The sequence below is a fragment of the Haematobia irritans genome, chromosome 5, assembly GCF_050003625.1.
Source record: "Haematobia irritans isolate KBUSLIRL chromosome 5, ASM5000362v1, whole genome shotgun sequence".
Taxonomy (NCBI): domain Eukaryota; kingdom Metazoa; phylum Arthropoda; class Insecta; order Diptera; family Muscidae; genus Haematobia; species Haematobia irritans.
The window spans coordinates 68,403,733-68,429,750 of record NC_134401.1 but is presented as its reverse complement, the minus strand read 5'-3'; the positions used below and the strand labels follow the sequence as shown (position 1 = coordinate 68,429,750).

General features: G+C 34.2%; 1 protein-coding gene across 2 annotated transcripts in view; it reads right to left on the bottom strand.

Annotated features, from left to right (window-relative positions):
- The window catches only part of hfp (Poly(U)-binding-splicing factor hfp), a 244,271-nt gene that overhangs the window by 101,380 nt on the left and 116,873 nt on the right, over positions 1–26,018 (bottom strand). The gene's annotated exons all lie outside the window — the stretch shown is intronic.

Sequence of the window (26,018 nt, the reverse complement as noted above, 5' to 3'; positions counted from 1 at the left end):
CAAAAGATGAGTACCGTACTGATCTTTTAAATTTGTAAATTGTATGTCATTCCTAGTTTTCTGAAAACCAAGAGCGGTATGGGTCCGTTGGAAGATTCACCTTCAAGTTGCGAAGTTACGTTAAATTGCAATTGTGTTTTACCTGCCTTTTTCAGTTTGAGCAGCACATATGACAACTAAATGAGCTCCATTACAATATCTATGCAATGGTAGGTTAGGTTAGGTTAAAGTGGCAGCCCGATTAAGATTCAGGCTCACTTAGACTATTCAGTCCATTGTGATACCACATTAACTAAAAGTACCTATTACATATGGGCACTTCTAGTTTTAAAAAACATTAGCAGACTGCTTAAGTTAACGTTTTCCAGATCCGCCAGTAATCTGAAGCTATATGCTCCTAAAAGTTGCTTGCGCTTTACACAAAATGCAGGACACTCACACAAGAGGTGTTTAATTGATTCTTTTCCCTCCGCATCATGACAGCTCATACAATAGTCATTATACTTCGCGCCAATAGTTTTTGCAAAATCTCCTATCAGGCAGCGACCCGTTATAGCAGATATCAGGAGTGATATCTGACGTCTCGAGAACATTAGCATATCTAGTGTGCGGTTTAAGTTGAAATGGGGCCATATTTGCTTGGTGTCGTTACAACCCTTGCAATTCTCCCATCGAACATTTGCCATCATAACAGCCTTCTCACGCAGCATGAGCTTGCAGGTAGCTAGGGGCATACCAACAAATTCTAGTTCCCCTGGAATATGTAAGGTAGTCCCTAGCCTTGCCAACTCATCGGCTTCGCAGTTCCCCGGTATGTTCCTATGGCCAGGCACCCATATTAGGTGAATATTGTACTGCTCAGCCATCTCATTGAGAGATTTGCGGCAATCGATGGCCGTTTTCGAGTTGAGGAACACAGAGTCCAAGGATTTTATTGCAGGTTGACTGTCTGAGTATATATTAATGCCCACATTTTTTGGAACATTACTTCTCACCCAATTCGCCGCCTCTCTTATTGCTAGTATTTCAGCCTGAAAAACACTACAGTGATTAGGTAATCTTTTCGCTATTTGAAGTTCCAAATCATTAGAATATACTCCGAAACCCACTTGTCCATCCAATTTGGAGCCATCAGTGTAGAAATCTATATATTCTTTATTCCCCGGGGTCTGTGTGCACCACGCCTCACTGTTGGGGATTAGAGTCTCAAACTTTTTGTCGAAAAGTGGACTCGCCAAAGTGTAATCCACTACGTTAGGCACATCTGACATTGTTTTGAGGACAGAACTGTGACCGTAACCTTTTTCCGACCACAGCGATAGTTCGCGCAACCGCACAGCCGTTGTTGCAGCTGACTGTTTGGCCAAAATGTCTAAAGGCAATAGATGCAGCATGACATTAAGGGAATTTGTTCCTGTCTTGCTGAATGCGCCTGAAATACACAAACACGCCATACGCTGAACTTTATCTAAACCAGTCGGTTTCTGAAGTGCCGGCCACCAGACTACAACACCATATAGCATTATAGGTCTAACCACTGCCGTGTATAGCCAATGCACAATTTTTGGTTTTAGTCCCCACTTTTTTCCTATTGCCTTTTTGCACGAGTACATCGCTACAGTTGCCTTTCTCGCCCTTTCTTCAATATTAAGCTTAAAGTTCAGCTTCCTATCCAAAATAACGCCAAGGTATTTTGCACAATCACCAAAGGGAATTTCAATACCCCCTAAGGAAATAGGCCTAACCGTGGGAGTTTTGCGATCTTTGCAGTACATGACTAATTCTGTCTTTGCAGGATTTACCCCAAGACCATTGTCTTTCGCCCATTTCTCAGTCATCCGGAGGGCCCTCTGAATAATATCTCTGATTGTGGATGGGAATTTTCCCCTGACTGCCAGAGCTACATCATCTGCGTATGCCACCACTTTTATCCTTTCTTTTTCTAGAGTAACCAGAAGGCTATTTATAGCAACATTCCAAAGAAGAGGTGATAGAACTCCTCCTTGGGGAGTGCCTCTGTTCACATACTTTTGTATGTTTGCTTGTCCTAGTGTGGCTGAAATACGTCTCTTCATTGGCAGTTCGTCTAACAGCCTGAGTATACATGGATCAACATTCAGAGTTGTCAGTCCATTTAATATCGAGCTCGGATGGACATTATTGAACGCCCCTTCGATGTCTAGAAACGCCACGATTGTGTATTCTTTGACAGATAGTGAGCTTTCAATAAAGCTGACTAGTTCATGTAGTGCGGTCTCAGTAGACCTGCCCTTCGAGTATGCATGCTGTCGTTTCGAGAACAAACTTGAATCGATGCTAGTTCTAAGATAAATATCTATCATCCTCTCCAGAGTCTTAAGTAGGAATGAGGATAAGCTGATTGGTCGGAAATCCTTCGCCCTCGAGTGAGAGGCTTTTCCCGCTTTAGGTATGAAGACGACTTTTGTTTCCCTCCACTTTCCTGGGATATATGATAAGTTGATACATCCTTTATATATCACCGACAACCAGGGGATAATTTTGTCAGTTACAGCTTGTAACTCCGCCGGAGTAATTCCATCAGGTCCAGGGGATTTGAATGGTCCAAAGCTATTTAGCGCCCATCTTATTCTAGTTTCCGATACAATTTCCTCGACAGGAAACGACCGCTGAGCAACTGTGGCACCGCCAGTACATGGTTCAACCGTCTGATTTCCAGGAAAATGTGTGTCCAATAGTACCTCCAGCGTCTCCTCACTGGACGTTGTCCAATTGCCCTCCAATGTTTTAATGAAACCTGGAGCGGAGTTGGTGGATGCTAGAACCTTCCGTAGTCTGGAAGCCTCGGACGTATTCTCAATACTGCTGCAGTAAGCATTCCAAGAGTTATGCTGAGCCTTTCTCAGTTCTCGCTTGTATCCTCTCAGAATCTTCTTGTAAGCGTCCCAGTCCTCAGAAGCTCTGGTGGACTTTGCCTTGTTAAAGAGCTTCCTGCAGGATTTCCTCATATTACTTAATTCCGTAGACCACCATGGTGGTCGATGTTTCCCCCTTGGCTTTCCTCTAGGGCATGCAGCTTTCAGTGAGATGTTGAAGGCCTTAGTAATCCGCTCCACTGCGTATTCGATATCTTGCACATTTCTCATATTTGTCTCTGGTATTTCCGGTATCATCATATTGAACGATTCCCTATACCTATTCCAGTCAGCTTTCCTTGCATTTGGCGGAAATATGGTCTTGGTGGTATGAACATCAAATTTGAAACTGATGTAGCGATGATCTGAGAAGCTGTGTTCACTTAAAACATGCCACTCCGATATCATTTCATTCAGTTCTTGCGAGGCCAAGGTGATGTCCAAAACCTCTTGCCTGTTTTTAGTGACAAAGGTTGGGGCATCTCCCTTGTTGCAAACTACCAGATTAGTACGCAAAATAAACTCTATTAGTGACTCTCCCCTTGCATTAGTATCACTACTTCCCCATATACTATGATGTGCATTCGCATCCCATAATGAGTTTCGTCTTTGTTTTCAGTGACTCCTCAACTAAGGTCTTAACGGCACATGGAGGCATCTCCCTGTCATGTCCCATATAGACCGAAGATACCCAATATTTGCATTTGGCTATTTCTAAACTGGCAACGACAGTGTCTGTATTGCACATTGAAGGAAGCAGAAACAAGTTGAGCTCGTTTTTAGCAATTATACAGGCTCGATTTACATCATTACCACTATACTGCAATAGTTTGAACCCCGGAGTACTTAATTCACATATTTTGTTTTTATAAACATATGGTTCTTGAATAAGAACTATATCTATGTCCCCTTTCATCAGGAGAACTTTTAAGGCAGCACATGCAGCCTTACAATGATGAAGATTTATCTGGAGGATCCGTAGGACCATCGAGATTTTCAACAACCGTCACATCAGCCGCTTCAATCGAGTCATCAAGAATGTCCTCTTCAGAGATATCGGTGACTCTCGCAATAACCATAGGTTCAACTTTGGTGAGTTCTGAGGCAGTAGAAGCCTCCTCACGCATACGGTATCTATCCATGTCTTCAAATGTCTTGGTATCCCCCTCGACTTCGCAAGAGGATCCGCTTACTTCTGATTCAGACAGAGGCTTGTCCATTTCTGAATCCTTTAGCTGATCGTTTTTATACACCTTCATTTGGATATAATTAAAGCCATAACATACACGGCCCTGGGACTTTGCTAGATGTGGCAAAGACTGAGTGTTCAATATAAACACTGCATGCCGTCTTGGCCCATCCACTTCATCCAAACGGCCAACCTTCCAATCAGCTGTTGGAAGATCTGGATTGCATTGTTTCAGTCTATTCAAAATAGATTCCGGGTCAGGAGGGTTTGCAGGTATCCACGCATGTGCTCTTGGTCTAGCCGGTATGTCTTTCTTCTCGACTAACTCTAGAGCAGCTCCTTCCCAAACTTCACCAATTAGTATCAGAGCAGCTTTAAAACATTCTATAGACCTCTGGTCCTCAAATGCGACTAGCTTAAATCGTCCTTGATACCAACCAGCCTCTTGGTGTCGAGGATCTGGGCCGGGAAACTTTTCCAGCACCTGTGAGTAGACGCCAGACAAAGCATTCTCAATTTCCCCCCATTTTTGCTTTGGAACCATACCGTCCAATGCTCCTTTATTAATGATAGCCATCACAAGGCTGTCTTTAGCAACTGAGGCAAACGATCGTTGATCCCTTTTGGAGGATGGCAGCTCATCCGGTGATCGTTCCCTTTTTCCAGCCTCAAGAATTCCTTGAGCCCATTTTAAGGAATCGCTTTGTTTAGCCGACAACGTGCTTGGGTCGACTGATCCTAATTTCTTTAGGATAAACAAAGCATTTCTGCGTTCTTTGAATCTCTTTCGTGAGGGATTACCTCCTTTTGATGCCGTAACCTTGGAAAAGGTCCGACTTGTCAAATTGTAGCCACCTGTCGACCCGTCTACAGGTCGACTAATTGGGCCTAACTCTTGGTCATTGCCCAAACCTATAACTCCAGTCGATACTCGTACACTGGGCCCTGAAGTTAGCAACCCAGTGGATGTCTTTGAATTTCTCTGCATGATGGCCTAATATCCCACCACACTTGAAATTCGTAGTAGGTACTTATTACGATGATTTTATCCGCTATTAAAAAACACGTCCGTTCCGTTCGACGGTTGAAATGATGATGGTAAGAAATTTCATTCTTTTGGATTCAAAAGATATGAAAAATATCGGACAATCACAATAAATATGTATAATAAAAAATATATTTTTTACCATTTATATTTTTTATTTCCAGAATTTGCAAATTATCATCACCAAATATTACATTTCTTTGCCATTATTTTTGTCTCTGATTGGTTCAAATTTTAATATACGATTTCAATGTGTGGACATTTTGGAAAGGAATTGCTACTAAAATTAAATTAACCAGAGCCCCTTAAGAACCTTTTTATGCTAAAAGATTACAACGGCGAAAGAAGATTATAACTCTGCACCCTGAAACTAAGAATTCAACTTGATATTCTATGCAGGTAATGTTTAACAAAACTAACTTCTAATTGAACAAAAATAAGTTCTAATTGTTTAGATTTCTAAACATGCACTATCTGTTATATGTGTATTTGGGGTAGATAGGGTTTATGACAGACAATTAAAATAAAAATAAAAACGCATTACATCCCAGCAAAAAAAGCGTCGCCAAATAAGTAATGAAAATGTTCTTTTTGGATCCGGAAGTGGTGCACAATTGACGCAGAAGAGATGAATTTACCATGGGCTTGTCATAGGACGGAAGTTCTCCATTTCAACAACCATTGCATTGAATTTGCATCACTTCTTTAGGTGTGATCCGAATTCAATGTTTTGGATTTAAATTAAAAAATTCTGTGATATTTTGTCAAATAAATAATTTTTATAATTTTTTATAATTTTTAATGGATTCTAACGTTTGTCGGATACGTTTGACCTCAAACATTTTCAAAAATGCACAATTTTTTCAGATTGGATTTTGCATTTTTTTTCGACAAAATTTAAATGATTTGTATCATTTTATGAATTCTTACTCAGTTTTTAACGTATTTGAAACAAAAAAAGTTAAAATTACCCATTAAAAGTATGAAAAAACCAAGTTATAAAAAATTGAATTAAAAGAACTTCCTGGGTAGTTAAAACAAAGAACATCATTGGGAGTGCATCTTCTGGAAGTGCTTTTAAAGTTGTGCCTTTGGAAGAACTTCCAAATTTTTTTGCTGGGATATGCAACGGTGGCTGATAACGTACTAATGTGCCACACATGCGTGGCCATAGAATCTTATCTAAGGGGTAACAAATACAAGATAGTGTTGTATAAGTATTTGTTTATCTTTACTTTTTAAGAATATTTAGATTGTAGCTAGTTTAAGATTTAGTATATAAGGTTGAATATTTTGTTCAATAACTTAGTAACTTACAACCACTCAACGCGTAAAGTATTATTTCTTTACATGTTGGTCCTTCGAACCGGATTGAGTTTCCCCTACCCGCGGTAGAAAAAATCCTGCACACTTGTGTTCATTTGGGAACCACGTTCTGTGTGCAGGTAAATTTAAAGTTTAAATGTTCTTTACTAAGGGGTAAAGAACAAGCAAATATAGAAGGTTTGAGTGACTTACAACCACTCAACGCGTAAAGTTTATTTCTTTACAATTTTGGTCCTTCGAACAGGATCGAGTTTTCCCCCACCTGTGGTAAGAGACTCGAACGGTAAGAATATAATAAGCCTTCCGAACGGATCGGAGGCAAAATTGGCAAGGGTTGCAGAAAGGGAATTCACTTCCTAGATTGGAAATCCTGCACACTTGCGTTCATCTGTGTGCAGGTAAATCTTAAAGTTCAACTGTTCTTTACTAAAGGGTAAAGAATAAAAACTTATTGGGGGATTAGATTGCTAGGAAGCATCTAATAATGAAACCGAATATGGAAAACAGATTGGTGATGAGATTCCAGTGGCACGTGGAGCTACTGGAAGACAGAATGTCGGTGCTTCAATATGAATCGGGCCAATATTACAGAGACTTGTTGAGAAGACAACAATATGGTTTGGAAAGGCAATTCAAGAAATTAGCAGAGCTTGCGGAGAGTTTGAGAGATTTCGATTTGGACTATCTTAGTGCAAAAATCCATAGAAGATTAAGCGCATTAAAGGCTAGAACGATAGCAACAATAGGGCAGGACTACTGCTCCAATGGAAGGACCTCTGACACTGAACCTATCATTTGGGTCTGATATTGCTGCCACTCCACAGGAAATTCCAACAGAAACGACAGTGATGCCGGAATTAGGCTCCATTGAAAGGAGCCCTGATACTATTTGCGTCTATAGGAACAGATCACATGAGTCACACTCGATTGAAAGGAGCCCTGATGTTATTCCTACTAGTTGGGTCTATAGGGATAGAACCAAAGAGTCAACAGCAGAGGTCTACAAAAACAGAAGTTAGTGGTACTGCTGCCACCGCACCTGATGGTACTGCTGCTTCGCAAGCCGAAAGAGCAGTCGATGTTGAAAAGTCTGGTCCAGCCGCAACTGAAGAAGACATTGATGAACCACAAAAAGGCGTCAAATCATTCTGAGATTCTGGGAGAATCTCTTAATATTTCTGTTTTATGTTTACAGGAAGAAGATTTGGCATCTGCTGTTGTTGCTGAAAGAGCAACATATCCAAGATATTGGCGCAAGGGGTGTCCAGCAAAAAGGCAAGGTAGTCAATTACCCACCACTAAAGACGGTGAAGAAGTTTCGTGGAATAGATCCGAGAAAAGAAGACTATCACTCACCGCCGGAGTGCAACGAAGGGCAGGGTTGGTGCGTTTTACGGTAGCGATTATCTCCAAGGAACAGGGGCCAAATCACCGCAGTCGAAATCGAGTACTTCGTCTTCGTAATGTAGTTTACGCGGATCACCGCAGTCGTTATCGAATTGTTTCTACTCGAAGTTGAACACGATAGGTAGCATGCTATCGAAAACGAAGTATGTAGTGATTTTTGAGCAGAAAAGGGGTAAACAAAAAGAAAAAAGTTGGTGAAAATGTAATTATTATTCCATTTTGGCAAAATACATTTAAGAAAATATAATATTATAATATTATGTAGTGATTTTTGAGCAGAAAAGGGGTAAACAAAAAGAAAAAAGTTGGTGAAAATGTAATTATTATTCCATTTTGGCAAAATACATTTAAGAAAATATAATATTACTTGCATTTAGGGAATCGGATCAAAGAAAGGAATGCTCAGTAGCCGCTTCAAACAAACTTATTTTTTCAAGAACATATTTAAAAGCTTCTTTTGACATATGAAAACGTCTTTTAAATCTATGGATGTTAAAAACACAATTTACTCTTACTCTACTTCAGGCAATGCTAAAGGACTGCTTTTGTCACGAATATTTTTCCTTATTAATGCCACTTTGTACTCATCGTCTGAATCCGAAAACGAGGAAAAAACAATACTTGGATTCATAATATATTTTTACACATATATTTTAACACACAAAAACAATATAAATATCTCAGAAATAACATAATTTGATAATAAAACATTATTTTGAAATTCTACTCTCTTTCAATTTCTTATTACCATATGTTTACAGCAATGTAAAAAAAAGTAGTAGACAAAATAAATTACGATCGAATGCGGTGATCCAAAAATTTAATGCGATCGAAATGTTTCTCTATACAAAACAGAACTCGATGACGAATGCGGTGATTTGGCCCCAGTTCGCTAATGATGGGTGCAGTTTGCACAACGAAGGAATTAAAAGAAAGAAGACAATTCTGCTTTGCCGAAGGAAGAACAAAGCCCCGAAAGAGCCAGACCGGTCACATGTTTGACGTGCTACGCTATAAGAATTTAGCGTTAAGTATAATTAAATAATTAAAATAAAAATAAAAACGCATTACATATGCAGCGGTGGCTGATAACGCACTAATGTGCCACACATGCGTGGCCATAGAATCTTATCTAAGGGGTATCAAATACAAGATAGTGTTGTATAAGTATTTGTTTTTTACTTTTTAAGAATATTTAGATTGTAGCTAGTTTAAGATTTAGTATATAAGCTTGAATATTTTTTTGTTTTGTTGAATAAATTATTGACTTACAACCACTCAACGCGTAAAGTATTATTTCTTTACACTAATTATTCTGTTTACTTTCAGAAAACCAAATTTAGACTGCTGATTTATTGGAAATCTAGGCGCATCTATTTATTTTTTCATGTGTTATGTAGCATTTTCACTTCAAATGAAACCTTTTTCAAATCAAATGAATCTTTTTTCAAATCAAATGAAACCTTTTTCAAATCAAATGAATCCTTTTTCACATCAAATAAAACCCTTTTCAAATCAAATGAATCCTTTTTAAAATCAAATGAAATTTTTTTCAAATCAAATGAATCTTTTGCAATTTTAATGAAATTGTAGAATATATTTATATTTGACCCAGATGTTTATTTGAAATCATACTTTAAATCATTGATGGTTAGGGCATAATTGCTATGTATACTGTGTACACATGGGAAATGTTGAAAAAAAAATTAATAATTTCCTCGCCAACGAAATTTAAGACATTCTAATATCATTTGCTATTTTCTTTTCGTTGTTAATTTTTTTTTAATTTATAATTTTTCGGTTTTTGTGCGTGTTATATGATATTTTTATATTTTGACTTATAATGTCACCAAACCTTTAATTTAAATCTGATTTAAATTGTTTTCTTTATTATTAAATTTCGTGCGAAAAATTGCAATGGTTACAATATCTCATTGTGGATTTACGATTGGATGACATCTTCCATGATAATATTAGTAAAAGATTATGCGTCTCCAAAGGAATTGCCTTGAAGGTCACCTTCTTGTTGTTGTTTACATAAACCGTTATTTTTAAAAATAGAAACTCATTGGAAAGATCAGTAGCATTTTACATTTAAAATAAGAAACATTACATTAGTTGCAAATTGATACTACAATGAATGAGACTGATTTTAGTTCGGGAAGCTCCGATTGTTGGGAGCCCAATCATAGTATGTCCATCGAATTAAAAAGCAGCATGCCCGACGTCGAAATCAATGAAGAGCGAGCAATAGCTGTTCCAAAAAGAAACCCAGGACCCTACTCAAAAATTACAAGAGACACAAAGATGCTTCTTATAAAATTATATGAAGAAAAGCATTGGAGAAGCCGCCAAATTATGTTAACATCCATTAAAATAAATAAATCGAGAAAAGGACATAAATATTTCATTAACATCCATTGATAATGCGCTCAGAAAGCTCAAAATAACGTTGGAATTAGCTTCGATTGAGATAGATAGAATGAACTATGAACGAACAATACAATTAGCAGAAAAATTAGCTTCGATTGAGATGGATAGAATGAACTATGAACGAACAATACAATTAGCAGAAAAATATGCAAACGAATTTACACAATGGGTTCCACAGCAACGGGAAAAGTTAATCTTCGTCGATGAGTGTGGGTTTAACCTCCATTTCAGTAGATATCAAGCCCGATCCAGAAAGGGCGCCAGTTGTTGTTCCAACAATCAAAGGTCGAAATGTAGACTGCAGCTATAAACAATGTAGGTGTGGTCCACCAGATGGTCGTATCTAATTCTACGGTGAATGCTGAAAGCTTTAAAATGTTTATGACGCAGCTTCTGGAAAAAATTAATCCGCAATTGGAAAATTCTTTTATTATTATGGACAATGCACGTATCCACAAAGGCCAGGATATCGCAAATATGGTAAATTGCAGAGGATGTATCATAAAGTTTCTACCACCATATTCTCCCATGCTGAACCCAATATTACATTAATTTCTAATATAATAATAATTAATATTTTGTAAGTTCTTATGAATTAATTTTAGTGAACTTAATTTCTTATAAACTGAAGTCCTAATAAATCTATGAATAACATTTATGTATATTCAATTAAAACGAATAAGAAATAAAATAAAACTTGGATAAGAAATTGTTAAGTATACACATAAGAAAGTACCGCATAATCCTTCAACGAAATTTTTACCAAAAACGTATATTTTTGCTTTTATTGATATAGAAATTTATTCAAAAATAATTTTTGTGGGTTAATTAAAATTCATCCATCAGTAAGAATTCATTTGGTTTTAGATTCATTTGACTTGAAAAAAGTGTCATTTGAAATGAAAAAGGTTTCATTTGAAATGAAAAAGGTTTCATTTGATTTGAAAAAGGATTCATTTGATTTGAAAAAAGGTTTCATTTGAAGTGAAAATGCTATAGATCGTAAATGTATGTGTAAGTAGAATAAAACACTCAAATAAGAAGAACTAAATTATTTTGTTTATAGCATAATTCACAAAAATAAAATATTGAATATTTTTTATAAGAAACTCATATTTTCTTTTATTTCAAATACAATAAAATAAGATTTTGGGTACGCAATATAATAATTTTTTGATTGAAATTTATTGCCAATATCAATTAATTATTTAATTGAAACAATCAAATAGTTGATTGATTCTTGTCGCGATTTGAATTAAACTTTTAATTGATTCAATTAAAACAATGATTGTATTTTATGTCAAAAACCAATTATTTTTTTAATTGATTCAGTCCAATTAATTGATTCCGTGACAAAAGTCAATTAAATTTTTAATTAAAAATCGTGTTAGTTTTCAATCAAAATGGGTGATTGACATTTCAAATAAAAAATGATTGAATCCGCGATTTTCGTGATTGAAATCAAAAAAAATTTTTTGTGTGTAGTTTAAAGTGCAGTTAATGATTTTATATAAGGCCGATAATCTTTGGAACCTGGCATGCTTCTTTTCAGTGTAGCTGTCGGTAGAAACACATGTGTCCTTGATCGGCTTATAGCTTGAATTTCGGTTATGAACAGACGAAGATCTATTGACAGCCAAAGTCCTGGATTGGCCTCTGAAATTTTAGCGGCAATTGTTAAACTGTAGCAGACAATATTATCCTCACCTTTATAATCAATAATTTTTATATCGCACCAAAAAGTCGCATAATAATAAACAAGTCGCTTACATTTGCGAGGTTTTTTTGTTACAAAAAATGTTCTATAAAACAACACAAAAACAATAGAAGAACATACTTGTAACATAAAAAGATTTTTTACCAACTTATTGTAACATAAAATCCAGTAAAATGTAAACTTGCAAGAGAGTAAATATAGATTTTTTCTCTTTGCTAAAATTACCAGAAATGTACGCGAACGCCATCCAGTACCAATTTACCATCAGCCAATTTAAATAATAAAAATATGTATTTTTTTATACTACACTTCTAATTGACTCTGTGAAATATATTGCACGTATGATTTGTTTATGACAAACTCTTGCAAGTTTTTACTGGCAAAAAATCTCTACCAACTTCTCTATTCCTCAAATGTTACATTTGATCTCTCTCTCTCTCTCTCTCTCTGGCTCCCTTTCCTGGCTTTTTGCAGTAAACGAACAAGGACTGAACAAACTAGAACACCTTGCAGGTAAGGTATCGTACACAGAAAAAACTATCACCAAAATATTTCCAATTAAAAAGATAATTGAAGATGAAAAATTTTCAATTAATAAATTAATTGATACAATTAACTATTTAATCATGATAGAAGCATTAAGTTCATTAAGTCAGTGATTGAAAATTTTTAATTTTTTTTATGGAACAGATTTTGAGATGTCCCGTTATTTTTAGTTTTTAGCTCTTTTTTCACTAAACAAATTATATCTCGAGTTAGATTAGGTAAGGTGGCAGCCCGATGTATCAGACTCTCTTAGACTATTCAGTCCATTGTGATACCACACTGGTGAACTCTTATCACTGAGTGCTGACCGATTCTATGTTAAGCTCAATGACAAGGGACCTCCTTTTTAAGGCCGAGTCCGAACGGCGTTCCACATTGCAATGAAACCACTCCAAGCTTCTCTAGGAAACACTAAGAAATGTCACCACACACAAAAAAATTTTTCTGATTCAATCACGAAATTAATTGATCCAATTCAATGTCTTCAATCACAGAAATGATAGTATCAATTAAAATATTAATTGAAGGTCAATTAAAAAATTAATTGATCCAATTAAAAAATTAATTGATACTATTAATTTTTGTGATTGATTTTTGTTTCAATTAAAAAATTTGTTGATTCAATTAAATTTTTAATTGAATATTTTTTAAAACTCAATTAAAATTTTAATTGCAAAATTGTTCGTGAAATTGTTTTCTGTGCAGCATTACTAAGGAGGGATAATCCACCGCTGAAAAACTTTTTAGCGTTCGGTCGAAGCAGGAATCGAACCCACGACCTTGTGTATGGAAGGCGGGCATGCTAACCATTGCACCACGGTGACTCCCACGCAACGAAAAATGACAAAGTTATAAGCAATTGAGTGAAATTGAGTCAGATCATGCAAATATGAGCAACTCACCCACACAAAAATGCTACTCGGCCACACAAAAATACATTTTTGTGTGGTGAGTGGCTCGTATTTGCATGATTGGACATCGGAAGTTTTTCACTCAATTGGTTATAACTTTGTAATTTTTCTCCTAGTTGGTCTTATTACTTATGTTAGAGTATCATCTATACGACCATGAAGAGAAAAAATTTTTTTCAATGGTTGGAACTTTTTCGGCGGAAAAGGGTCACTGTAACAAATGATTTTTTTTTTTTTGAAAATTTGCCTCTTTTGCATCGATATTTTTTGAACCACTTGACTTGTCACAGATCCAATTATACACGATTATTCGTCATCTCAATACCTTTCATTAAAGTGCCAACAACGATATTATCGGACATTTCTAACTAGAGATATAATTTGTTTAGCGAAAAAAGAGCGAACAACTAAAAATATCTCAAAAAATGTTCCATAAAAATTTGTTTAATTTTTTTTCGAATTCAGCAGATCAAAATACATAAGTGACATCTCATCATATGTACATTTTCAGTATAAACTGGTGTTATTAATCAAACTCGAAAAACTAAATCAGTTACAAAAGTGATGGATTTTTTTAATTTTTATATAAAAATTTATATCAAACAATCAATTGTTTAATCAAACTAAAAATTTTTTAATTAAAAAAATTAATTCAGTTTTGCAATAAACATCAATTACATTTTTAATTGAATTAATTTCAAAAAAAATTGATATTTTCTAATCAAATTAATAAACTTGTTAATAAAAAAAATGTTATGCCCAATTAAAACTGTGATTGATACTGTAATTTTTGTGATTGAAGACATTTCAATTAAGAAATTTATTGGATCTATTAATTTTGTGATTGAATCAGAAATGTTTTTTTTATACCCTGGGCCACACTGTGGAACAGGGTATTATAAGTTATTGCATATGTTTCCAACACCCAGAAGGAGACGAGATAGACCTGAGTCGATATAGCCATGTCCGTCTGTCCGTGAACACATTTTTGTAATCAAAGTCTAGGTCGCAGTTTTAGTCCAATCGACTTCAAATTTGCCACAAGTATGTGTTTTGGCTCAGAATAGAACCCTATTGATTTTGGAAGAAATCGGTTCAGATTTAGATGTAGCTCCTATATATATCGCCCGATATGGACTTATATGGCCCCAGAAGCAAGAGTTTTAACCCAATTTGGTTGAAATTTTGAACTAGGAGTACAATTAGTAATGTAGTCAAGTGTGCCAAATTTTATTGAAATAGGTTCAGATTTAGATATAGCTCCCTATATATCGTTCGCCCGATTTACACTCATTTGACCACAGTGGCCAATCTTTTACTCCGATTTAATCGAAATTATGCACAGGGAGTAGAATTAGCATTGTAGCTATGCGTGCCAAATTTGGTTGAAATCGGTTCAGATTTAGATATAGCTCCCATAAATATGTTTTTCTGATTTCGACAAAAATGGTCAAAGTACCAACATTTTCCTTGCTTAGTCAAAAAGTTGTAAAAATGATTCTAATTTTCCTAAACTTCTAATACATATATATAGAGAGATAAATCATAAATAAACTTTTGCGAAATTTCCTTAAAATTGCGTCAGATTTAAATGTTTTTTTACTAACATTGTGTTCCACCCTAGCGCATTAGCTGACTTAAATTTTGATTCTATAGATTTTGTAGAAGTCTATCAAATTCTGTCCAGATCGAGTGATATTTAAATCTATGTATTTGGGACAAACCTTTATAAATAGCACCCAACACATTTCACGGATGTGATATGGTATCGAAAATTTAGATCTACAAAGTGGTGCAGGGTATAATATAGTCGGCCCCGCCCGACTTTAGACTTTCCTTACTTGTTTTGTGTAGGTTAGGTGTCCATTGTGATACTTCTGATTTACTTCTCCCTTATTAATGAATGCTTCTATGGGTAGCTCAATGACAAGTGAACGCCTTTTTATAGCCGAGTTCAAACAGAGTTTCATATTGCGGTGAAGTACTTAGAGAAGTTTTGAAACACTCAGCATCCACCGCTGAAACACATTTTGCTATTTGCGCTCAAATTCATGACCAAGGAGGGCTATTGCACAACGGTGGCTCCGAAATAGGGCGCACGGCAATGAATTCCCATTTAAAAAATTGTTTCATATGGCACTTCCCTTTTGTGCGACTTTAGTCGTAATAGTGCGACTAAAGTTGCACAACTGTAACACTGATTTTAGTAGACATCAAAAGTCGAAATTCAGTGTTACACGTTGACTTAAACTGTCGACTTAAATGTAGTTAAAGACCACAACAGTCACGCATTTGGTTTAGCATTGCCCCATGAAGATCATTCTCCCGATTTTACTTCTTGAGAGAATAGAAGAGGTAACAGCAAGCAGCCTTGTTTTACTCCACTTTCAGTTCTAAATGGTGCTAAACAGTGGTACCTATCCAAATATATAACAATTTTTTAATGTAAACTCTTTCGATGAAGTTTACCATTTTCGTGGATAATCCTAAGGTATGCAATTTATAAAGCCTTTCTTGATACATTGTGATGCAGCCTTGAAATCGACGAAAAATGCATACGATTTCTTTCACTTGGCAAAATTCAAATGAACTATTGAAGATATATAGTACAAATTATCAACGGTTGAGTAAATTTTGCGGAAACCGGCCTGAAACTCATTGATAATGTTGTTGTCTGCCCAATTTGCTATCCTTCGTTAATTAGCAGTTCATAAATGATATTCCACGATAATTTCGTGGATCCTATGAATCATTTTATAAATGATTCATCAGTATAACACTTGTCAAATAGAATGGAGGAAATATTGGACATTAATTTTCCTGAAATCAGACGATTGAACAATCTCTTGGCAGTACCATAGAGGCTCATCCTGGAGAGGCTGATAGATATTTATCTTAGAACTAGCATCGATTCAAGATTGCTCTCGAAACAACATGAAGGGCAGGTTTACTTAGACCGCGTTGCATGGACTAGTCAGCTTTGTTCGAAGCTCACTATCTGTAAATGAATACACATTTGTGGCATTTCTAGACACCGAAGGGACATTCAATAATGTCAATCCGAGTTCGATATTAAATGGATTAGATACACTACAAACATTTAATGGTATGTGAACAGAGACACTCCCCAAGGAGGAGTTCTATAACCTTTTCTTTGGAATGTAGCTATAAAAAACCGTCTGATTTCCGGCATCCACTACAAATGGTATTTGTTCTATTTTCGTGTTTATATTTAGTGCAATGTGCCAAGTGACTACGTCTTTGCCAATAAAAGCATAATCTATATCTAAACTTACATGAATGTGCTTTTAAAAACTAACACTTCAAATTAAAATGCCATACAACTAAAAACTAACAGCCGTATTCATAAAAAGTTAATTGACGTTTATGAACGATTGATAAATTATTTCGTGAAAAATAGCATTCATAAACGATTAATAGCTTACCAAACCTTTAACAAGTCTTTGGTAAATTGTAAAAATTTATTGTAGGATGTACCCTTCTTTAACTCTTTGATAAAATTTCAAAATGCTTTTTTGGGCAATACCTATTAATGTATCGCTGTTTTATGCTATTTTGTATATCATTATATGCCAATGCGTATAAAATGGGCGATCTTTTCTTATAAAAACCCTATTTTTATACCATTTTTCAAAATACTAATCCAAATAAGAGAACTGCAGAAATAGACGTACAAAATGCATTCCTACTAATATTATGTAAATTTAACGTCATCTTAAACTTCCTTTTGTTACTTTAATGAAAAATGCGTCGAAAATTAGCTCGAGAAATTAAGTAGATGAATTCCATTAGATTAGTGATGTGTTTTTAATAACAATAGACTTTATATTCGAATACAATCCGGTTCGATTAATACTAATATTGATACTAACATATTGACTAATTATAAAATGATTGTATATTGTGAGTAATGCATTCTGTATAAATTAATTTAGCCTGGAAAATTATGTTTCGCCACAAAATCATTAAAATGTTGAGACTTTATTTTTTATTAAGATCAACCGGTTATAATTCGATCTTCATCACTACGATGAAAATGACAAGATGTAACGACATGTGTTGCCACCTGATCACTAAAAACGCATGATAACTATAATAGTGTTATTAATGATTAATGAATACCCATTTTTATATAAGGCTTATAGAATAAAAAGAGCGTGGTAGCTATCACTGGTTTAGAGTGCGCGTTAATGATTTTTTATGAATAAGGCCGTAAGAAAATAGTTCTAAGTACTGGTAACGTTTGTTTTTCAAAATGTTGGCTCAGATCTTATCAGCTTTGTTTAGAATCATTATGCTATTCAATCAATTATGTTCACTAACTTCAACAGAAAATTATATTGAACCGCATTCACTAAACTATTTATGGATCATCATTGCAATACATTTTGACGCGCAATTTTACTAAATTGTACACTTTTTTTTATAATTTTTATTATTAACATTTACCGTTTTGGTTTAATATTGACAATAGACAAGTTTTATGCCTTGCGGATTCATATTCTAAGTACACCTACACGGAGGAAAGTGTGTTTTATATATGTTGGATACAAAAATATGATGTTTGGGACAAAAAAAAATTAACACAACATGTGTGGGTACAAGAATATTGTGTTTGAAAACAAGTATATTATGTTTGCAATCGATATGTTAATATGTCATAACTAGAGGTGTGCGCGAGACACGAAATTGTCGTGAGATGTGAATAAAATCTGAAGCAACTCTCGTAAATGTTTTCATTAAAATTAAACTTAATACCCAGTTGTTTAACCTACTCAAATTAGAAATTATTTCCATTTTAGTGGTTGTGGTTATGACCAATACTTTTTGTTTAATTGGCACAGAAAACTATTATTTTTCATTTCGAAGATAATACACTACAATATGCATTATTCCCCTATTTTTATACCCTAAACCACATAGAGGTCAGGGTATAATAACTTTGATCTGCCAAAAAAGTGCCTACCATAAATATTGATTTTAGACCCCATAAAATATAGAACGATCGACTCAGAATCGCCTCCTGAGTCGATCTAGCGCTTGGTGTCCGTCCGTCCGTTGATCCGTCTGTCCATATGTTTGCTGTTCGCAGGATTTCGGTTGCAATTATTAACCGATTTTGTTGAAATTTGTTACATGGTGTTTTTTGAGTACAAGGACGAACGCTATTGAATTTGGAAGAAATCGGATCAAATTTTGATATAGCTTTCATATATATTTATTGCCCGATTTCGACAATCGGGCAATACATATATATGCGCTTTTTTACTAACCGATTATCAATCAAATTATTGTCAAATTTGGTACAAAGTAATCTTTTTCATCACAATCGAAATCGGTTCAGATTTAGATATAGCTCCCATATATATTGCCCGATTTTCCCAAATTTGGCCACAAAACCCTTATACATTACCAGATCTTACTCAAATTTAGAAAAAGGTAACCCTCTGTGGTATCAACCAAACCTGCCAAATATCATATCAAGTCGGTTCAGATTTAGATATAGCTCCGATATATACGTATAGCGCGATTTTCAAAAATTTTCCCTAATAACCCTATTTTTTACCAAAATGGCCTTATTTATTACCCGATCTTACTAAAATTTAGCACAAGATAACCTTCTATTGCATCAACCAAACCTGGCAAATATTATCAAAATCGGTTCAGATTTAGATATAGCTCCCACATATATGTATTACACGAATTTGAAAAATTTGCCGCTAATAACCATATTTTTGACGTTACTTCAATTTCAAATTTTGATGTATTAGACGATCTATTTAGCCATACATGTTGCTTGTACATAAATATATTGGCCGATTTGCACAAATTTGGATTTATTACCCAAGGTTAGGTTAGGTTAAAGTGGCAGCCCGATTAAGATTCAGGCTCACTTAGACTATTCAGTCCATTGTGATACTACATTAATTAAAAGTACCTATTACATATGGGCACTTCTAGTTTTAACCGTTGAACCTTGTCGATTATTTTCTTGCTACAACGTGTGATAGAACTGGTGTTTCTGATCGATCTGCAGCATTAATTGTAAATGCTGCTTTACATGACTTAAATTTTATCAGTACTGAGGACTCAGTGAAAGTAATAGACAGAACCAAAATACGCAGAGAACGGCAGAAGGTTCGTACAGAATTGCAATCTATAAAAGAACATGAACCTTTAACGGCTATTTATTTTGATGGTCGTAAGGGCAAAACTTTGACTATAACTAAGTGATAATATATCCCAAAGGAGGATTAGAGTTGCAGAACATATCTCAATCATATCAGAACCCAATTCTGAATACATCGGTCATCTTTCCATTGGTTCGGGTAAAGCGGCTGATATTGAGAAAAGTATTTTCGAGTTTCTTGAAAATAAATATGACTTTCGTTTTTCTTTGGCGGCAATTGGATACGATGGTACTGCAGTTAATACTGGTCAAAAAATGGATTCATTGTTTTATTAGAAAAACATCTGAAGCGCCCTTTGCAATGGTTTGCAATTAAAATAAGAAATAAACTCAAACAACAACAATCTTAATCCTAAGTGAATAAATAAGTGAAAAGAAGAAATAAAATAATAAAATAAGAAATAACCTCAAGCAACAACAATCTTAATCCTAAGTGAATAAATAAGTGAAAAGAAGAAATAAAATAATAAAATAAGAAATAAACTCAAACAACAACCTTAATCCTAAGTTCATAAACAAGTGAAAATAAAAAGATGTCTCTACCAGCAGTAGAACCGACAACACTGTCTGAGTCGGAAATGGCTCAGGTTGCCTACCAAATTGGCAATATCGATCAATTTGGCGGAAACCCCAATTCATTATACACATTTGTGAGTAGGATAGACTATATACTCAGTCTATACAACACAACAGACGCCCGTCAACGCCTTATCATTTTCAGACTTGTAGAACGCCGTATCAGTGGAGATGTAATGTCAAATCTTGGATTAACCGACATCGATAACTGGGCCATCCCGGAACACGCCCTTCAAAGGAAATGTTCAAACATTCTTGGAAGAAGCAGAAAGAAAGAGACAAGTTTTAATGAGTAAATTGGAGCTTGAAGGTGATGTTCATGAAAAATTACTTTATTCAAAATTAATCAAATCTAGTGTAGAAACTTCGATACAGAAATTCTCTTTCATTATTTATTATTATTTATTTATTCAGGTAGTAAAATAATAATACATTTTTTTATCTTTTTACAAAATATTTAAGAAATGGTATATACCTTAATTCTAGAATATGCTTTAATTGAATGTTAATAGAAAAAGAAAATATATTTCACGAAGGAAATAACTACCATTACAAAACCTTCGCATATGAAAATGATCCTCATTCATATTTCAATCCTTCAATAACAAATCCCAATACTCCAATAACAAATCCATCCGTAATAACAAATTTATCCGTATTATAAAATCCTCAATCACAATATAACCAACCAAATTTGCAACCCTATGGATCTCGTACCCTTAATTATCAACCTAACCCCAACCACACACCCAATAATCCACCTACCAGGTATGTACCAAGACAGAATATTCAAAGGCAGCAATTATTCGACAATAACCAGCAATTTATAACTATTAGATATAAAGGTAACGATCGGAAATGCCTTATTGATACAGGATCTACAGTTAATATGACAGTTCGTAACATTTTCAACTTACCAATCCATGGCACCGAATGTCTAATTCAGACAAGTAACGGTCCACTCACCCTCAATAAGATTGTAATCATTCCACCAAATAATTTATTTCCAGTACCGCATGAATTTTTATTACAACCATTCTCCGCGAATTATGACCTTTTAATAGGAAGGAAAATGTTGGCTCAAGCTAAAGCTATTATTAACTATGATAAAGGGATTGTGACACTTTATAACAACGTATACAAATTAATAAATCGCAGTACCTCACCCGAACAAAACTATTTCCAGAGGACGTCAAATGACATTGTTAGCCCCATAACCCCTGAACCCGATCCTAATCCTTTCAGATTGGAACACTTGAATTATGAGGAAAGGACAAAACTTGAAGTTTTGTTAAAACAATTTCAACACATTCAATATCACGATGGTGATAAACTAACGTTTACTAATGGAACGAAACATATAATTAATACCACCTACAATTCACCAATTTATTCCACATGGACACTACGAATATTTGCGCATGCCATTTGGCTTAAAGAATGCACCGGCCACCTTCCAGCGGTGTATGAATGACGTTTTTCGATCACTTCTCGGAAAACATTGTCTCGTCTATTTGGACGACATAATTGTATTTTCTACATCCCTCAACGAACATCTAGGGCGTTTTCGTTTCGCAAAAAATATGTTACCTTGGTGTTACACTACTTTTTTCCTCATTGTATTTGCGCCCAAATGATAGTGTCATTCCAAAGTTATTATTAATTCATAACATTTTGAGGGATACAGGATCCAAAATTTATGACAGTGTCCTTCGTATATGACAATCAATTACGAGAATGTTGCACCGCTTTTCCCAATCGAAATCGCCATTAGAGTCACTCCGTCTAGTTTTTGAGAAATTGTCTGAGGGCTAATTTAAACTACAGCTTGATAAATTCTTACGATCAGAGACGAAATTTTTAGGGCACGTTATAACAAAGGAAGGAATCAAACCAAATCCAGAGAAAATAGAGGCTATTCAGAGATCTCCTATTCCTAGCAAAAAAAAGTGAAATCAAATCATTCCTAGGGCTAGCAGGGTATTATAGGAAATTCATCCCAAATTTCTCCGATATTGCAAAACCCATGACAACAGTATTGAAAAAAGGTTCGAAGTTGGATATAAATGACACAGAGTACGTATCATCATTCCAAAAATTGAAACAGTTAATTTCAAATGACCCCATTTTGAAAATACCAAATTTCAATAGAAAGTTTGTCTTGACAACAGATGCAAGCAACGTTGCAATTGGTGCCGTACTTTCCCAAGACGGACATCCAATAAGTTACATCAGCAGGACTTTGAACAATCATGAGTCGAACTATAGAGAAGGAACTCCTCGCCATTGTGTGGCCAACAAAGACCTTCCGGCATTATTTGTTGGGACGACACTTTGAAATAGCAAGTGACCATCAACCATTGTCTTGGCTATATCGAATGAAAGACCCCAATTCAAAATTGACTCGATGGAGGGTAAAATTATCGGAATATGATTTCGACATAAAATACATAAAAGGAAAGGAGAATCATGTGGCTGATGCCTTGTCTAGGATTAAAATAGAACAGTCATATTTTAGCGAACAGACGCAACATAGTTCCGATGACGATAATAGCGATTTAATATTTATTACAGAGTTCTGATTTGATTTTTTAATTGTGTTCGTGTACAATTTGTATACGAACACTTATATATATATATATATATATATATATATATATATATATATATATATATATATATATATATATATATATATATATATATATATATATAATATATATATATATATATATATATATATATATATATATATATATATATATATATATATATATATATATATATATATATATATATATATATATATATATATATATATATATATATATATATATATATATAATATATATATATATATATATATATATATATATATATATATATATATATATATATATATATATAAATATATATAATATATATATATATATATATATATATATATATATATATATATATATATATATAAATATATATATATATATATATATATATATATATATATATATATATATATATATATATATATATATAATATATATATATATATATATATATATATATATATATATATATATATATATATATATATTATATATATATATATATATATATATATATATATAATATATATATATATATATATATATATATAAGTGTTCGTATACAAATTGTACACGAACACAATTAAAAAATCAAATCAGAACTCTGTAATAAATATTAAATCGCTATTATCGTCATCGGAACTATGTTGCGTCTGTTCGCTAAAATATGACTGTTCTATTTTAATCCTAGACAAGGCATCAGCCACATGATTCTCCTTTCCTTTTATGTATTTTATGTCGAAATCATATTCCGATAATTTTACCCTCCATCGAGTCAATTTTGAATTGGGGTCTTTCATTCGATATAGCCAAGACAATGGTTGATGGTCACTTGCTATTTCAAAGTGTCGTCCCAACAAATAATGCCGGAAGGTCTTTGTTGGCCACACAATGGCGAGGAGTTCCTTCTCTATAGTTCGACTCATGATTGTTCAAAGTCCTGCTGATGTAACTTATTGGATGTCCGTCTTGGGAAAGTACGGCACCAATTGCAACGTTGCTTGCATCTGTTGTCAAGACAAACTTTCTATTGAAATTTGGTATTTTCAAAATGGGGTCATTTGAAATTAACTGTTTCAATTTTTGGAATGATGATACGTACTCTGTGTCATTTATATCCAACTTCGAACCTTTTTTCAATACTGTTGTCATGGGTTTTGCAATATCGGAGAAATTTGGGATGAATTTCCTATAATACCCTGCTAGCCCTAGGAATGATTTGATTTCACTTTTTTTTGCTAGGAATAGGAGATCTCTGAATAGCCTCTATTTTCTCTGGATTTGGTTTGATTCCTTCCTTTGTTATAACGTGCCCTAAAAATTTCGTCTCTGATCGTAAGAATTTATCAAGCTGTAGTTTTAAATTAGCCTCAGACAATTTCTCAAAAACTAGACGGAGTGACTCTAATGGCGATTTCGATTGGGAAAAGCGGTGCAACATTCTCGTAATTGATTGTCATATACGAAGGACACTGTCATAAATTTTGGATCCTGTATCCCTCAAAATGTTATGAATTAATAATAACTTTGGAATGACACTATCATTTGGGCGCAAATACAATGAGGAAAAAAGTAGTGTAACACCAAGGTAACATATTTTTTGCGAAACGAAAACGCCCTAGATGTTCGTTGAGGGATGTAGAAAATACAATTATGTCGTCCAAATAGACGAGACAATGTTTTCCGAGAAGTGATCGAAAAAACGTCATTCATACACCGCTGGAAGGTGGCCGGTGCATTCTTTAAGCCAAATGGCATGAGCAAATATTCGTAGTGTCCATGTGGAATAAATTGGTGAATTGTAGGTGGTATTAATTATATGTTTCGTTCCATTAGTAAACGTTAGTTTATCACCATCGTGATATTGAATGTGTTGAAATTGTTTTAACAAAACTTCAAGTTTTGTCCTTTCCTCATAATTCAAGTGTTCCAATCTGAAAGGATTAGGATCGGGTTCAGGGGTTATGGGGCTAACAATGTCATTTGACGTCCTCTGGAAATAGTTTTGTTCGGGTGAGGTACTGCGATTTATTAATTTGTATACGTTGTTATAAAGTGTCACAATCCCTTTATCATAGTTAATAATAGCTTTAGCTTGAGCCAACATTTTCCTTCCTATTAAAAGGTCATAATTCGCGGAGAATGGTTGTAATAAAAATTCATGCGGTACTGGAAATAAATTATTTGGTGGAATGATTACAATCTTATTGAGGGTGAGTGGACCGTTACTTGTCTGAATTAGACATTCGGTGCCATGGATTGGTAAGTTGAAAATGTTACGAACTGTCATATTAACTGTAGATCCTGTATCAATAAGGCATTTCCGATCGTTACCTTTATATCTAATAGTTATAAATTGCTGGTTATTGTCGAATAATTGCTGCCTTTGAATATTCTGTCTTGGTACATACCTGGTAGGTGGATTATTGGGTGTGTGGTTGGGGTTAGGTTGATAATTAAGGGTACGAGATCCATATGGTTGCAAATTTGGTTGGTTATATTGTGATTGATTGTGATTGAGGATTTTATAATACGGATAAATTTGTTATTACTGATGGATTTGTTATTGGAGTATTGGGATTTGTTATTGAAGGATTGAAATATGAATGAGGATCATTTTCATATGCGAAGGTTTTGTAATGGTAGTTATTTCCTTCGTGAAATATATTTTCTTTTTCTATTAACATTCAATTAAAGCATATTCTAGAATTAAGGTATATACCATTTCTTAAATATTTTGTAAAAAGATAAAAAATGTATTATTATTTTACTACCTGAATAAATAAATAATAATAAATAATGAAAGAGGATTTGTTATTGGAGGATTGAAGTATGAATGAAGATTTGAATTTGTTATTGGAGGATTAAAATATGAATGTGGGTTTGGATTTGTTATTGGTCTTTGTTTCCCTAATGTTTCATTTTTGTGGACTGGTTTGTATAAATTTTCATAAATGTTTTTCTCTTGTAAGACATTAATAAGTGTTTTAATGTCTTTTATGTCATGATTAATTATTATAACATAAATGTTTATGGGCAATTTCTGTATCAAAGTTTCTACACTAGATTTGATTAATTTTGAATAAAGTAATTTTTCATGAACATCACCTTCAAGCTCCAATTTACTCATTAAAACTTGTCTCTTTCTTTCTGCTTC